Raw genomic sequence first — 16,965 nt, 5'->3', positions numbered from 1 at the left:
AACTCACTCCGTAGACCAGGCTGGCCTGAAACTCACAGACATCTGCCTGCTTCTGCCTCCCAAGTGCTGGGATTAAAGGCATGTGCCACATTGCCTGGCAACAATAGTTCTCTTATTGGCTATGACGGGGTAACTCACTGTAGTTTTTTTTTTTTTTTTTTTTTTTTTTTTGGTTTTTTTCGAGACAGGGTTTCTCTGTGGCTTTGGAGCCTGTCCTGGAACTAGCTCTTGTAGACCAGGCTGGTCTCGAACTCACAGAGATCCGCCTGCCTCTGCCTCCCGAGTGCTGGGATTAAAGGCGTGCGCCACCACCGCCCGGCTCTCACTGTAGTTTTTAATTTAATTTTTCATATTCTGTCTCATTCTAGGACTCTCTTCACTGTTTGTTAGTGAACCTTCATGCACACTACCTCTTAGTTTAGGTTTTTGTTTTTGCAACTGGTTAAGTCAATTTATTAAAATAACTAACTTAGACACCTGCAATAGTAATTTCAACCTCCACTCCTGGGTCAGTGCTGACGGAAGCAATCTACTCCATGGTCTCAGAGATCTCAGAACTGGTCTGTCATTGAGCATCTGATGGACTCTCATCTGGAAGCACCAGTGAGTGGTGTTTCTCCTTCTAGAAGTCTCAGTATCTTGGTTGGCCTGTGAACTGGTCCTTTGACTTTTAAATTCTTTCCTTTGCCTGTGGTGAAGTCAGGCACTTGCCATTGCTCCTGGTGAGGGTAATTCGGATCCTGTGACTCTTTAAAAGCCATGACTGCAGAGCAGCCTGGACCAGCTTGCTTCTCCGTGGGAGTGGGGGTGCGTGAGAATCAGGACAGGGGCAGACAGAGCTGTGAGCAGTGCTTGAACACACCATGACCATGTCTCAGAAAGAATCTTTTAGTTTTGATGGAGTCCAATTAACCTAACCTATCTTTCTTTTTTCTCTCCTTCCTTTCCTCCCCACACCTATCTCTCTCTCTCTTTCTCTCTCCCTCTCTCTGTGCGTGCATGTGTGTGTGTGTGAGAGAGAGAGAGAGAGAGAGAGAGAGACAGAGACACAGAGACACAGAGAATTTCACCTGAAATAGGAATTACAAACAGTTGGGAACCACCATGCTGGTGCTGGGAATTGAACCCAGGTCCTCTTGAAGAGCAGCCAGTGCCCTTAACCACTGAGCCATCTCTCTAACCTTTCTACTGACATCCTAATCAGATCTTACAACTCTGTCCTAGACTTCCATTTTGCTCCAAAGCCATTGAAGGTTTCTTGTGCCTGTAACAGACTCTCAAGGTGGTGAGATAAGATCAAGCACAAGAGTGTGAAAAGAAGCTGGAAAATGTCTAGGGCTATTTAAACAGGAAGGGTTATTTTTGTTTTTTCCTAAGCTTTCAGCAGCTGGTTCAAAGCAAAACAACAACAAAAGCCTTTTAAACTGCGGCACTTGCTTCTTTCTGTTCTTTTTCCTTTTCTATCCTAAGTGATTTCTAGCACGAGTATTCCCAGAACTCTCCTGGGTCAGCGTTAGATACGCTGCTGAGCAGTTTTAATTTCTATTCTCCATTGTCTGGTCAGACACTGAAGAGGACATTGTTGCTGTTAGCCTTTGTGCTTCTATAATCTCAGTTTCTATGCAAAGTCAGGAACCAGTAGGAACTGACTTGCCTCATGGCCACCCCATTGCCCACAAATAAAAGGCTAAACATATAAAATAATAAGATTTTTAATAATAATAAAAAAATCATGAGCTCTTTTCTCCCAGGTCCTTTTCTTAGGAGACAGACTCTCTCAAATTGGTTGAGTTTCTAAGCAAACTGGGTTAGCATTGAAAAGCCACACCCAGTTGTTTCTGCAGGACCTGCTGTTCTTTATTGTCATCCTAGGAAAATTAGAGAACCTACTTGTAAGAACATAACTCGAGATGAGCGATTGACTTAAGCTGTTTTTTGCTTGAGTTTACCGGGAAAGCATTGATCTACCCTAGTTGTTTCTCCCCTGAAATGAACCGAACCTTCCTCCATGTTTGGTGCAGTCATCCGAGCCCATCTGAAAGCTTCTCTTCTGATAGTCACAGATGTCATTGCCCTGGCACACCAGGGAATGACACTGATGTCCAACCTAGAAGGTGGAGGCCCCTTTCGAACAAGCTCTCGGAGATCAGTGATAGCCAGTGAGATGCTGGAGAACACTGAGGAAGTGAGTCACAGGTCGTCAGTGTTGTCCAAGCAGAAAGCCATGACCTGCTGGGTGAGAGATGCAAGTGTCCTGTTGTATCTGCCGGAATGCCTGAGCAGCATGACAATATGTAAACCAAAAGGCAAGGAATCGAGTTTAACAGTGGAGAAATTATGCATGAACCTGCGTATCTGAGTTTGGGATGCTCTCTACAATCTCGTAGTACTGAAAAAAAATATATGAAGAAAATTTACACAAAAAAGTCAAGATCATGATGGAACTGGAAGACACTGGGACTGGGAGGATCGTTCGGTGACTAGAGCGTTCACAACACAAGTGCAAGGCCCTGAGTTTGGGTCTCCAGGAGCACACACCCATGGCCCCACGGTTGGGGGGACCCAAACAGATGAATTCTGGGCTTGTTGGCCAGGCTGTCTAGTCAAATGTTGGGCTCCAGGTTCAGTGAGAGAGCCTGTCTCAAAAAATCAGGTGGAGGCATAATTGATGAAGGATTCCTGAGATCATTCTCTGGCCTGTGTGGGCGAGTGTTCATCTTCTACCCTGGTACATATAAATGTGCATGTGTGTGCATACATACACACACATATAGAGAGAGATTAGAAAAGAGAGATGAAATGAGCTGAACTGTGTATTCTTCAGCACTTTCCCATAAAGTTGCTGTAATGAAATGAATTCAAGCCACAAAGATGTCTGTGAACAGAGTAACCAAGTAAAAATGGCAATCCAGTTTTATCTTTTAATATTTTCTCCTTGGGCTACAAAAGAAGTTTGAGTGTCATGAAGGATGAACTTTGAAATGCAGGGGCAGACATATGGAAGAACCATTTGAAAGCAATTGTATTCTATATTTTTGATGGTTGGGGAAAATAAGATTGAAGATCAACGGTTCCAGTTTTCCCAGGATTGAAGAATTCCCTGGAATATGATTCCATGAGAGAGCAGAGAAATTCTCAGACATCATGAGAGATCCGATCAGAAATCAGATCTTGCTAACAGAGAGCCATAACCCCCAAATCAGAAGAGCACCCACCTTCTGTGTTGTTTGCTGCTTTTAGAAACAAAAAAGGCAAGACGGAGGCCTCTAGTTTCTGACAAGCAGATAGATGTCTCCCAGTAGCTGCCTTCCTCTCATTGGAATGGAGATCTCGAAATCTGCAAATAATAGAGGGCAGTGTGTGTGTGTGTGTGTGTGTGAGAGAGAGAGAGAGGGGGGGGGGTGTAGAGCGACACTCCAGTGTTGCAAGCCACCATGTCTCTTGCTCATCTCCTGAACTGTGTCTTTAGCAGTCATTTCCCACCACTCAGTCACGTCAGCTACTTCTGGTAAACACTTCAGGTCTTAGCTGTGACATGACTCTTTCTGATGGGAAATGGGCTCCCATCTCAGAAGCATGGCATCTTGTATTTCAGAAAAGTCATGTGATGGAAGTCAAAGAAAGAGGAGCTGTTCAAGAAACAATCTGTACCAGATGAACTGTAAGAGCTGCATGGCTGTCCCCAGGAATGTCACTGGTCACTTTGCTAAGGAGTCCTGCAGAATCTAGCTGTGGGCGTAGGAGCAGATTGCCACAGGATAGGTATCAAATGGGGAGAGAGAACACACTGTCAGGTGAGCACCTCTCACATGACTGACAGAGAGAGCGAGAGCATAGGAACCAGAGCCAGGAGGGCATGCTGAAGGAGTGAGAACCTCAGGATGCCAGAGGGCTGACAGCCAGAGCTCCGAGTCATGGGGCTTGTCGTCTAGAAAGATTATTCTATAGCCTTCACAGAATAATGACTTGCAACGGAGCTTGGAATCTGCTTACTTCTTCTCAAAAGTGTGACATTTCCTAAACAATATATAGAAGTACCCAAAGGTAGCTTTTCAAAACTTCTCAACCTGAGGACTACTGAGAACTCAAGATCAATAGCAATGGGTTTTTGATCCTACTGCACGTACTGGCTTTGTGGGAGCCTAGGCAGTTTGGATGCTCACCTTACTAGACCTGAATGGAGGTGGGTGGTCCTTGGACTTCCCACAGGGCAGGGAACCCTGATTGCTCTTTGGGCTGACGAGGGAGGGGGGATTGATTGGGAGAGGGGGAGGAAAATGGGAAGCGGTGGTGGGAAAGAGACAGAAATCTTTAATAAATAAATAAATTAAAAAAAGACAAAAAAACCTTCTCAACCAGCTGTGTATGGTGGTGCTTGGCAAACTCATTCATCAATGTGGCACCTTGGAGGGGACAGTTGCTGGAGAGACTGGGGGTCCAGTTGAGCTATTTCCCTCTTTATCCAATCTCAGGGTCTCTCGAAGTCGTCCCTTCACCAACAGAGTGGGATTTCCTCAGAGGGAACTTAGAGCTCTGAGATTAGTGGCTCCAAGAGACAGTGAGTGGAACGATGCAGGCCTGATACTTGGCATAATGTCAGTTCTGCTGCCTTTGATTGGCTACAGATATTACAGAGCCCGCCCAGATTCAAGAATGGGAACATACATCCAAAGTGACCCTCTTTGTTATGCAAGCCCTTGCATGCCACTTGTTTGAAAAGATTATCTGTACGAGGGGCACAACACAGATTCCCATCTGTACACTAGCCCCTGTATGTGTGTATGTGTGTTTCTCAAGACAGTTTCTCTGTGTAGCCCTAGCTGTCCTTGAACTCGCTTTTTGACCAGGCTGACCTCAAACTCACAGCCATTCACCTGCATCTGTCTCCCAAGTGCTGGGTTTAAAGGTGTGCCCCAGCATTGCACGGCTCAACTCTTTTAAGAGCTGGTTACTTGTAGATGTGCAGCTGAAGTTTCTAAGAACCTTCGTACTCCATTGTTTAAGTGAAGGCGGGCCTGGAATCCTCCCTCCCAGGTCTGGGCCCTGCCTCGCACATATGCCCATCTCTGTCTCCCCTGAGCTGGTGGGGTTAGGAGATACAATCTTCTCTTATTCATATGTTGCAGGAGTAGCAGGCGTCTCCTCCTCTGTCTGTATATTCCATGTCTCTAAATCTTTTTCAGAATCCAGGAAGATAGAAATTGCTCCATACTAAAAGCAGTTAACTGGACTTTTGTCAAATGAGGGGTAGAAGGAGAAATACTTTTTAGGTAACTACATTCTATCTTACAGTTTTCAATAAGGTTTAATTTCTTGGTTATTTTAATGCTGAGTGCTAATCCTTTTTAGCAAGTTAGTTGTGGTTTCTGGCAACATTGGAGGGAAGTAAGCAGCAAAGTTAAAGTTATAACTTATGCTGATTATATGTGTTAATTACAGTTAATTATGTTACATTTTACTATACTTCAAAACTTAAGAGGGTCAGTCTTAAGTCCCAACAGGGACTGCCACCTGTAATATTTCTGGTAACTCTTTTGGTTTTATTTATTTTATTTTTTTGAGACAGGGCTTTTCTGTAGCTTTGGAGCCTGCCCTGGAACTAGCTCTTTTAGACCGGGCTGGGCTCGAACTCACAGAGATCCGCCTGCCTCTGCCTCCCGAGTGCTGGGATTAAAGGTGTGCACTACTGCCGAGGGGGGGGGCACTCTTTTGGCTTTGTTGTGAGCAATTAGAAAGTTTACAAAGAATGAGGCATCAGCCACTTCCCTTTGAAAAGTCAAAGTTCATCCAGAGAAGATGAAGAGGCTGGTGCATTTGTACTTTTTAATCGACCATAAGCAGTAGTACATTTAGAGAACCGTTTCCCTAAAGACCATTTTACTGTCTAACAAATGCACCTAAGTATTAATCGTGTGTAAAATAATGGTGTCCTTTTCCTAAAGTCAAATAGAAAAAAATTAATTCTACTCGGAAACGTATTTTTTCTCCTTTCCTTTTTTTGTGTAGTTAGAGTTGTTTGCAAGCTGTTCAAGAACCTTTAAATTCCATTACAGAAATGATACAGTCCCCCTTTGTATTAAGCCGCTAATGGCTTCACTTCCCAACAAAGCCGGATCTTCTGGCATTCACAGGCTCAGCAGACAACAGCTTAGAAACAGTATTTTGTGGGTCTTGGAGCCGCTGAGGGCTGAGTAATACTTGTGAGAAACTAGGAAGAGCAGGCTCCTTGGGTTAAAATCTGATAGGATTTCGCCGTGGAGAAAGCGTTGACTAGATCAGGGCAGAATTCGCAACAGCTCATCAGGCTGCCGCCGCCTCTGCTTTAGTTTTTATTTCTGCTTTGGAGGTGCTCTGGAGAACTTGGACAGAACTCAACTGAATACAGATGCACAGTGTTCTTTGAACTAGCCTATAATGAGGATATTCTGTTAATATTGAGACCTTCCGGCAGCTCAATCCTTAAGGAATGTCCCTGGTCAGGATGTAGGTGATGTGTCTGATTCCCGTGTCTCTACCCCCACTCCAGAAGTGTGTCAATCATTTGGTAACTTTTAAGAATAGCGTAAAGTATTTGGAAGATACCTTATGGGTAGTGACCCCCATTCTCTGAGAAAATGAAACAAAATAACCACTAAAAATCAACACCCCACTTCCATCCTTACAGCAGAGAGAAGCAGGGATTCTAAGGTCAATCCCTCTTCGCGCTGCGCGTTCTCGTTATTTCCCCCGGCTTAAGGAATGACCACGAGCCAGCACACACTGCAGCCTCACAGTGTTCGCACACTATTTAGGTCGGTGCTTCATCTTTCTCTCGGTGCCCCAAAGAGAATTCAGAGAGAACTCTATAGATACTCAGCAAAGGCAGAGTTCGGTTTTTGTTTTTTTTCAATTTCTGAGAATAACTCACACCCAGCTGAGTGTGAGTGCGCGTGATTTCTAGCAACTTTGAGTTCGGTTAAAAGGAATTATCCGGTGTCGGGGCCAAGTGGTACGCTTGTGCGAGGGTCACGTGAGACCATGGCCGACTGGGGGGGGGGGCGGGGAGGAAGAACAGCGCTGAGTCGATGAAGGGATTCCATAGACTTCCAGGCTGAGGGGCGCCGTCTCCGCAGGGCGGCGGGGCGTCTCGAGGTCGCCGGCCGCGCGGGCCTGTCCCTTTAAGAGGCCGATCTGGCCGCGACGCCCGGACGTGCGGAGCCGCCCCGCCCCGAAGCCGCCCGTTTCCTGCGGGGCGGCGCGACGGCACCTGAGCTGCTGCGGCGGGGCCTGGAGCGCGCTGACCCGGCGGTGGAGCCCGCGCCGCTCGTCCCGGCCCGGTTCTCGGCTGTACAGGGTGAGGAGCGGGGCGCGGGGGCTTCCGTGCGCTCGGGCGCGTCCGCCTGGTAGGCCTCGGCCCGGGGGTCGCAGTCTGCAGCGTCCGCCCAGGCCGCGCCGCCGCAGGCCCGCTCTGGTTCCGCCTGCGGGGTCGGGCTCCCGGGTTCCGCCTCGGCCTCCCCGGGGCCGCGAGGCCCAACCCGTGCTCCGCCACCGCCTGCACTCGGGGCTGCCTCCCGAGGGCGAGTTCGGGCCGCTCGGGCCGCGGGGTGACCGTGGAGCCTATTTTTAGCCGTGCCCGCGGGCCCCCGGGAGGGGCGGGCGGATTAAGGCTCTGAGGAAGGTGGACGGAGGGAGCGCCTCGCCCCGGGCGCCCTGGGCCGCGGCCGGGCCACGCGTTACGCCGCGCCGGAGCCGCTCGCCTCCCGCCGGTCCCGGAGCGCGGCCCCTCCCACCGCCCGGTGCGCGGAGTTGGGGGAAACCCGGGAAGTTCCCCTCCCTCCCAGGGGTGTGTCCGCCTCAGTCCCAACAATGGGATGTGGGGCGTCCCGAACCGGGCCCCGTGCGGGGGGTGAGGGAGCAGAGTCCGGCCACCTCAGACCGGGACTCGAGGGGGAGCAGCGTCCTCTCCTTTGTCCGGCTGCACCGCGATCAGGTTGGAAAGTGGGCTATTGCTAGTGTCAGCCGGTCCTGGGGAGGGAGGAGGAGGAAAACGGGGTTCTAACAGCGGGGCCTCTGCTACACGCGGATTCCCAAGCAGCTACTGGAGTAAGCCTATCTCCAAAAGCCACGGCTGAACAGTTCAGAGTTGTAGGGTGTTTTGAGAAATTTACACCCCACACGCAGGGAAAGGGGAACACCCCAAAGGTGGACTAGACACTGCGTTGTGTAGTTAGCAGATGACTTAGGGTCATTTGAATGTTTGCCCACCTCACCCAGAGACCAGCGGCAACAGCGGCTCCACTGTGGCTTGAGACTTGAGATACTCTTCCCTTGGGCTGAGCTGGAGCATTCTGGATGACCTGTATTTTGTATGTCCCACAAGAACTGTTCATATTTGATAAATAAGCCCACCCCCCATACCTTTTAAAAATGGATTTTACTTGAAATAGCCGGGCTTAAATTATGTAGGTTTCTTTCCCATGCCTACTTTGAATTAGAAGCATCTCTTAATTTTGTTGCCCTCAGTAGACATAAAGTGTCTTAAGTATCAGATGCGTTTAGAGAATAAGGTGTTCTACTTTACTGAGAGACACACTGAAACTTCAAATATAACGGGACCTATTGGAAAAAATGCCTCAAATGTCTTAAACGCTTCAATGTCATAAAGGCTACTCGGTTTATCCTTTCTTGATTCATTGTCAGCATTATGAAGAGGCATTAGTTTCTTTTTTCTTTTTTTTATTGCATTGGGTTATTTCTGTGTCCTCCCTAAGTATTAGCAGTCTGTTGTAATTCCCCCCCCCATGTCTCCTCTGTTGTAGTTCCCCCTAAACAAACAGAACCCGATAAACAAAATCAAAATATATCCCAAACCCTCTCCACTCAAGCGGTTCACAGACTTGCTAGTTTGTAGGTTTTGATTTTCTTTTGTTAGGTTTTTCTAAACACCTAAAGAGTAGAGACATATTCTGAGGCTTAACATTAAGATTGGTTGTTGGTCAGCTTTTAGCTGGAATTTTCCTTGAAACATTTGGAGGATGTATTGTTTTTGCAGGGAGGGGTGCTTTGGGATGAACCAAAATCTTGAGAATGCCTGACAAACACTGTACTTTGGAGTGATACCTCTGGCCCTGGGATATGTATTGTTACTTCTATGCTTTTTTTTTTATAGCAAAATTTTGATTAAAAAGGTTTTTCACTACTTGGTAGTAAACATAATGGTTCCAGGACGGTTTGGTTTATGAATCTGACGTACGGGTAGTAAGGAAGTGCAGGAAATGGCCACGCTACTCATGGTTGTTTAGGTGTTTGCCAGTAACCTTGTAGGTGCTTGTGTGTTTGGAAAGAACTTTGAAGGCAAATCCGAAGTATGCATAGAGGCTTCTTAGAAGCAACTGTCTAGAGGTGACAGTGATTGCTTATTTATAAACTTCATGTTGCTTCAGTTCTTAGGAACATTATTTGGGGTGTTCTGATAAAAAAGATGTAATTTTTGTGGAAGTGCCTAGGGGAAATTGTTCTAAAAGTATGAACTATACATAGAAATTTAATAAAGGTGCCATGAACTAAAGAGTTTGCTTAACTCCGCTATCTCTAAAGTCTGGAAGAGAAAAGTCATAATTTGCAAGTGTTTGTCATGTGAATGGATTGGTGCTTACAGTGTCTTTGAAAGAGCTGACAGTGTAATAAGTTGCTTTTAATCCTTTTCACTTTGAAAAAATACTGTTGGGTATGATGGGGTCTTTAATCCCAGCACAAGCCAGAGACAGGTGCCAACTAAGGTCACATAGTAAGACCCTGTTTCCAAAATAAAAATAAAAAAAGATTGTGAGCTTTAGCTTTTAACACTGTCCCCTCATCCACCTTTAAAAGAAAGGGTCTAGTCTCTACAATAGAGATAGTTGTACCCCGAGTTTGTTAAAGGGTCTAGTCTCTACTATAAAGGTAGTAGTACCCCCATGTTTATTCATTATAGCAAAGAATTGGAATCAACCTAGTTGTCTATCAACAGTGAGTGGATAATGAAAAATAGGTCTCTGTATAAAACAGAATGCTGCCCTGCTCTAAGGAGAAATGTTGTCAAAAATTTGCAGGAAGATTGATAGACTTGGAATATATACTAGTAATTAAGGCCATACAATCCCAGAAAGGAATAACTGAATGTTCTCTCTCGTAAGCGTAGTCTAGCCTATAATACCTATTCCGTATGTGAAACAGTGCTCATGTATGTACAAACAACATGAAGGCAAAAGAACAAGGAAGTCTAAATATGGGAATGAGGAAGGATAGTGCAGGTGATTGACATGAGTTATGATTGAGGTTATGAGGCCAGTTGCTTCTCTAGTTCTAATTCTGACAAGGATTTTTTTATTTTTGGTGGTAGATAGGCACTGAAAGTGTAAAATTAATGTATAGCTTCATAACTTCCATTTTGAATGTCAATCCTAACTGTATAGAAGCTCATTAAGTTGTATATACTTTGGGTCTGGTGAATTTTGGTGTTTGATGTTTTTATTTGCAATTTTTAAAATTAAAGTTTATAAAATAAATTAATGTAACACTTTGGTACTAAAACAAACAAACAAAAACAACAACAAAAAACAAAGGTACTCATTGTATAGCCCTGGTTGGCTTTGAACTCAGAGATCCTTGTCTCTGCAGCTGCCTCTAGTGCAGTACACCTGACTCCTGTGGGCTTTTAATTGCTTTTATATATGAAGAAGCCAGACAAACTTTCAATAAAAAAAAAAATTTTGGTAGCGATTCTGATTGGAAATATAACATTCCCAGAAAAGGTATAGGAATTGCTCAGCTCTTTAAGCCAGGTTTTGCTGCTGTGCATATCATTTATGCCCCCCCCCTCCCCCACTGAGGACTGACCCCGTGCCCCGCATATGGTAGGCAAGTGTTGTATTGCTCATCATTTAACTACTACAGAAGAATTGAGAACTTTTAACTACACGTTAAGTCTGATTTCAGCCAAGTGATTTGTTCACTAATTGTTGCAATTGTTTGTACTCCTTTCTTCCAGGATTCTCTGCGTATTGGGTTCCATCTCACTAATGTGCACTTTTTCTTTACTGGTCTTCCTGTAAAAGGATATGTCTAATCCTTGATTCATTTTCTCTTTCTGTTTTTCTGGCAGTCTCATCCAGTGTCATGGCTCAAATAGCTGTTTGTATGTCTAGTCTGATTTCCCTCTGCACTTAGACAGTGTTAGGTCTTTTTTCCACTCAAACTGAGTTTCCCTGTTTCTTCTCTATCTGCTTCTTCCCATGCTTGAACCCCTTTACAGCTGATGCCATCCATCTAATGGTCTGGCAAAGATTGTTGGCGTTATCTCTGCTCATCTGTTTGATGCTTGACATGCTCTGATTTTTCTTGTCCTAACAACACGATGAGAATCCAGTCGCTCTGCTTTGCTAATGGCCCAGTCCAAGGAACTCGCCTCCCGCTTAGACAGCTGAAGTTGCCCTCCTAACTGGCCTCCTTGCGTCAGTTCTAGCTCCCCAGTCTTTGCAGCAGCAGAGCATATCCCTTTTCAGAAGTAGCCCTTACAGCCTGGAAGGTCTTACACAGTCTGGGCTTTCCCTCTCAGTTCCCTTGTTGCCTCAATTTAACTGCTAACCCCACCCCTGCTGCCTGGCTTACGGTCTGTAGGTGATCTATTACTATTACCCTTCTATCACTTTCCCCGTAAGATATTTTTGTGACTTACTCTCTTACCTCCTTTGCTATTCAAGTGTCATTTTTAATGCCTATTTTATTTAAAACGATACCCCCTACTTCTAGTCTCTGTGCTGTGTTCTGGTTTTTGTACTGTTACATTTTCTCTTTAAGCCCTTGTGCCTTCTAGCATGCTGTATAATTTCCCTGTTAATTGAGTTTATTATTTCTTCTACCCTCAAACACATACTATAATACAACTTTTAACAGAACAGGTATTTTATTTATTTTGCTTGTTTATGTATGTATTTATTTTGGGAGCGAATCATCATAGCTCAGTCTGACCTTGAACTTGCTATGTAACCCAGGTTGGTTTGAATTTTCAACCTTCTTGTCTTCTCCCCAGTATGGGATTATAACTAGATGCCATTACAACTGATACTCCTTTGTTTAACCTAAGTGTTTAAGGCATTGCCTGGCTATAATAGGTGCTAAGTAAGAATTTGTCACATGAATTAATTAAGCCTGTATCCTGCAGTTCCTTTCTTTGACGGATACCTGTGGCTTTTAGTTTGTTTCTTTCCTAGGAGCTTTCAGGGGACAGAAGAGAGTGGTGTGGGGGCTCTGGAGACCTTTGGTGAGGGAATAATGTTACACTGTGGTGGAGACTGAGTGCCACTCTGTATAAGATGACCTTGGTTAATTTAAAAAATGGATTAAAATAAGGACTTAAAATACTTACGCACTTTAGTCAGATGAAGTGGCGCGTGCCTTTAATTCCAGCACTCTAGGTCTGGGGGAGAGCAAGTAAGTGGATTTCTGTGAGTTTGAGGACAGCTTAGTCTACATACTGAGTTCCAGAAAAGCTGGGATTAAAGGGTGTGCCACCACTGCCCAGCTGGTCTTTGCCTTTTTTAAAACTTGCATATATGTTTTGTTCCTAAGCCATTTTTTTTGTTTTGTTCCTTTTGAACTCTGTAAGTGGGACTCTTTTTGTATGAATTTATTTGAAGCTTCCCTTTTCCACTTAAACCTTGTAGTCATGGTACTTAACTTTTGTATGATTGCTTTTTCTTTCTGTGACAGGTTGCTCAGACTGACCTTGAACTCAGGACCTCCCTGCTTGCTGACTTTAGAGACCAGCTACATCATTGTGCCTGTCTGTAGCTTTCTGTAGTTGTTGGGCATTCTTGTCTCGGTTTCTTAACAAATGGCTGTTGATTTTCCCATTGGCTCTTTCTTTCTGGCTGTATGACCTGAAAACTAATTCATGGCCGATTATGTATTACAAATAACTTCTGCTGCATTTTGATTTATTGTCATTTTTTATGTTGACTGTATTAAAACTAGTAGTTTTAATGTATCATTATTTTCCTTGGTGATTTATACATTGTATCCTGAGATTGTATTAAGATCAAAAGTATGAGGATATTCTTGCATTTTTCTTCCAAAGTTTCTGTGCTTTCTCATAGTTCTGTTCCTGAAGTTGACTTTGTGATTTCTTCTTTCATGCGATGGTTTCTTTCTCTGCAAACTCTGCACTGTGTCGGGTTTTTAGTTTTCCAGCTGTAAGCTGTGTTTGCTTACGAGATTCCTTAGTAGTTCCCTACAGTGTAGGGCTGTTTTGAGAATTGTATGCATGTTTTGCTTCATTAGTTATGTAGAATTCTTTAAGAAAGTATAGATAGTTAAGTAGTTTGAAATATCAAACCCCACGCCCATATGAAATGTGAAAGATTGTAAACATCTTAGAGCAGGCCTTGTCAGGACTTGTGCCTAGTCTGTCTGAGGAGCACTTTCTCTGTGTGCTCTTCGCACAGCTGTCTGTGCTGGAGTCCACTGTGTGCCGGCCTTCCAACTCTGCTTCCCTTACATAGGCTGCTGGGAGTTTGCTGTGGACTGACGTTAAAGTCAGAATTCAAGTGTAGACTACAGATTAGATCGTAAGCACGAATCAGTGAGCACCCTTGAGTTTGCCCACCTGAGAGAGTGTCCTTAGCATGAACCACCAGGAAAGAAAATTTCTGTTGAATAGGACACATTATTTTTGTACTTACTAAATTTATGTATTTATTTATTTATTGTGTGTGTTTGTGTGTGTGTGTGGGTGTACGGGTGTACAGGTGTACGGGTGTACATGTGTATGCAGGTGTGTGGAGGCCAGAGAAAAATTTTTTGCAGTCAGTTTTCCTCTTTAATTACATGGGTTCTAGGGATTGAACTCAGGTTGTCAGGCTTGGTGGCAGGCCTCTTTATCCACTGACTATCTTGCCAGTCTTATTTTTATATTTTGTTATGCCTTTCCAAAGTTCTCTTGTGATTGAATTAATTGTACTCAAACTAGTAATTGTGAAAGTTTTCTTCCCAGTCCATGCCTTTAAATATTTACCAACACTAGTGAAAGGTGATAATACTTTTAAATGTAATTTTCTGATGGTTTCCTGACCTCTAGCCCACAATAAGCCCATTTGTGTATAGTGCCGCTGGCAGGGAAGTGAGTCCCATTCTCATGGCACCTGGTTTTCTTTTGCCCTGGTTGCCCAACTAAAAAAGGTGTTACAGTGTTTCAGTTTGCTTATCTTAGTGTTACTGAGGTGGCTTGGGAAATACATATGTGGCTGTGTGGGCATGGTGTGGTGCCTGCCTGAGACTCAGCACAGAAACCAGAAAGTGGGGAGGGGGAAGAAAATCCCTACAAGCCAGTCTGATTAGTAGAATACGGTTTTAGGTAAAATTTTGCATTTTGATGGTCATTTCAGGTAAGGTTAGTGCTTCGTTTATATTGTCTTTTGTGTTAATTACATTTTTAAAAAATTATTTATTTTTATTTTACTTGCATCAGTGTTTTGCCTACATGTATGTCTGTGTGAGGGTGTCAGATCTTGTAGTTACAGACTGATGTTAGCAGCTATGAGTGCTGGGAATTGAACCTGGGTCCTCTGGAAGAGCAGTTGGTGCACTTAACTGCTGAGCCATTTCTTCAGTGCATGTTATTTATCTTTCACAAATTGGTTTATATCAGTCTTTTTTAAAGATCTCGTAAATCTGGCAAATGTAGTGTATTTGTAAGCCTTTAGCTTGTAGAAAAGCAACTCATTATTTTATCAGGTTTTGAGTACTTTGCTTTCTACTTATAAAACTTTGGATTTATTTAGAATGTTACGATGTGTATGTGTGGGTACATGAGCCACAGTGCATGAGCAGAGGTCAGAAAACAAATTACGCTGGGCTGTGGTGGTACATGCCTTTAATTCCAGCTTGGTCTACAGAGCAAATTCCAGGACAGCCAGGCCTGTTACACAGAGAAACCCTGTCTTGAAAAAACCCAAACCAAAAAAGCCTCCCCCCCCAAAAAAAACCCCCAAACAAACAAACAAACAAAAAACAAAAAAAAAAAAGCAAAAGAAAGAAGCTGACTGGAATTGTATGTCCTTCCACCAGGGAATCAAGGAATCAGACTTGCAGTGGGCAGGCTTGGGTGGTGTCAGGTACTTGTGTATCAATAAAATACCTTGACCAAAAAAAACCCAAAATACCCAAAAAAACAAAAACAAGTTAGGGAAGAAAAGGTGGAGTGGGTTCTGAAGGGAAGGTGTGGCCGCAGGAAGCGGGAGATCACACCCCTGTGTATACAGGAAGCCAGGAGAGCCGGAAGCTGGGTAAGGCCTCTAGTGCTCTGCTTGTCTAGCAGGGCCCTGGTTCATAAGTTTCCACAGCGTCATCAGGTACCTGAGCCTCTCGGATTTTTTTTTTCCGAGACAGGGTTTCTCTGTAGCTTTGGAGCCTGTCCTGGAATTAACTCTTGTAGACCAGGCTGGCCTCGAACTCATAGAGATCTACCTGCCTCTGCCTCCCAAGTGCTGGGATTAAAGGCGAGCGCCACCACCATCCACCCTGGATGTTTTTATTTAATGTAAATGATCTTGTCTTTGCTCTACTGATGGGAAATAACTTTCAGTAATCTATTTGGATTTCCTTGAGTTAGCTTGTTTTTTAGACAGGGTCTTACTGTATAGCCCTGACTGATCTAAAAGTCAGTGTGTAGATCAGGCCAGCTTTGAAGTCACAGAGATGAGCCTCCCTGTGCTTTGAGCACTGGAATTAGGAGTGCTCTGCCATACCTGGTTTAGTGTTTTTTTTTTTTTAAATTATTATTATTATTTTTTGAAACAGGGTTTCACTATAGCTTTGGAGCCTATCCTGGAACTAGCTTTTGTAGACCAGGCTGGCCTCAAACTCACAGAGATCCACCTGCCTCTGCCTCCCAAGTGCTGGGATTAAAGGTGTGTACCACCACCGCCCGACTTTTTTTTTAATTACTAAAAGAAAATATTTACTTTTATTCTTTGTGTGTCTATGCGTGTGTAAAGTAATTTGTTTTCATTTATGGAATCTTGCAAAATACATAGTTATTTTAGGCTTCTCTTAATTTACAAGGTGACCTTGTCTTGTAAGTGGTTGTATTCCATTACTGTGTCTCTCCTCTAATCTAACTGAAGGCAAGTTAATGGATGTCCTTGACAGGCTCATACTTTCTATTCCAGACTGGCCTCAATCTGTCCGTCTGCCTGAATTAGCCCTCTATGTGTTGGTGCCACCATACCCAGGCTTTTGAAACTATTTTTAATCATTTATTAGTTTTAAATTTTTGATTGCTTTTTATTTTGCAGAAATCCTAATTCCTATTTGTGAAGTCACTTTTTCCTATTGAGTGCTTTTTGTCCAGGACTTCTGTTGCTGGAGTCAATACCGTGAGTCTCAAGTGTGGGTAGGACGGCTTTGAATGGACCTCTCCCGGGTGTGGTTGAGGAGGCTTTTTATTGTAGATATGATGTAGAGAACAAACAGCCAGAGGCATCTGGAAGGGTCCAGACTGACCATGGCCAGCAGACTAAACCAGGCTTTGGGAAGGGAGAGTCAGAGGAACCAAGGGGCCAAGAGAGTGCATGGGAGCCAAGAGTGCATGTAGCCAAAATGGCTGAGTTACAGAGGGATCAGAGTCTGGGGGGAAGGGAAAGGAAGCCCTATCCCCAGTGGCTGGAGAGGTTTAGGATGAGGGCGGGTGAGAAGTGCTGGGAGGAGCCCCAGGTACTGAGACTTGTCCTGGGTGTCTTTAGGAACAGGACAGTTTCATCTTACAGATTATAGTCCATCATCCAGGGAAATCAGATTAGAAATTGTGGCAGAAACCTGAAGGCAGGAGCCCAGAGGCAAGAACTAATGTAGAGGCCATGGAGGAGTGCTGTTGGCTGCTTGCTCTTTATGACTTGCTCAAGCTGCCTTCTTCATTGCATACATGATCACCAACCCCCATGGGCTTGC

The 16,965-nt window shown here is 44.3% G+C and overlaps 1 protein-coding gene across 11 annotated transcripts in view; it reads left to right on the top strand.

Moving 5' to 3' along the window:
• The first annotated feature begins 7,206 nt into the window (after positions 1-7,206).
• Positions 7,207-16,965, top strand: part of Ktn1 (kinectin 1) — a 102,166-nt gene continuing 92,407 nt past the window's right edge. For 9 of the 11 annotated variants that reach the window (XM_075949731.1, XM_075949732.1, XM_075949729.1 and 6 more), the window contains exon 1: positions 7,207-7,333. The gene's annotated coding sequence lies outside the window, so the exon portion shown is untranslated. Of the gene's footprint in view, positions 7,334-7,836; positions 7,970-16,965 lie in introns of those variants that run through there. The other 2 variants (XM_075949723.1, XM_075949721.1) reach the window with 1 other exon arrangement.

The sequence above is a fragment of the Microtus pennsylvanicus genome, chromosome 15 (assembly GCF_037038515.1).
Source record: "Microtus pennsylvanicus isolate mMicPen1 chromosome 15, mMicPen1.hap1, whole genome shotgun sequence".
Taxonomy (NCBI): Eukaryota; Metazoa; Chordata; class Mammalia; order Rodentia; family Cricetidae; genus Microtus; species Microtus pennsylvanicus.
This window is presented reverse-complemented; position numbering and strand designations above follow the sequence as displayed.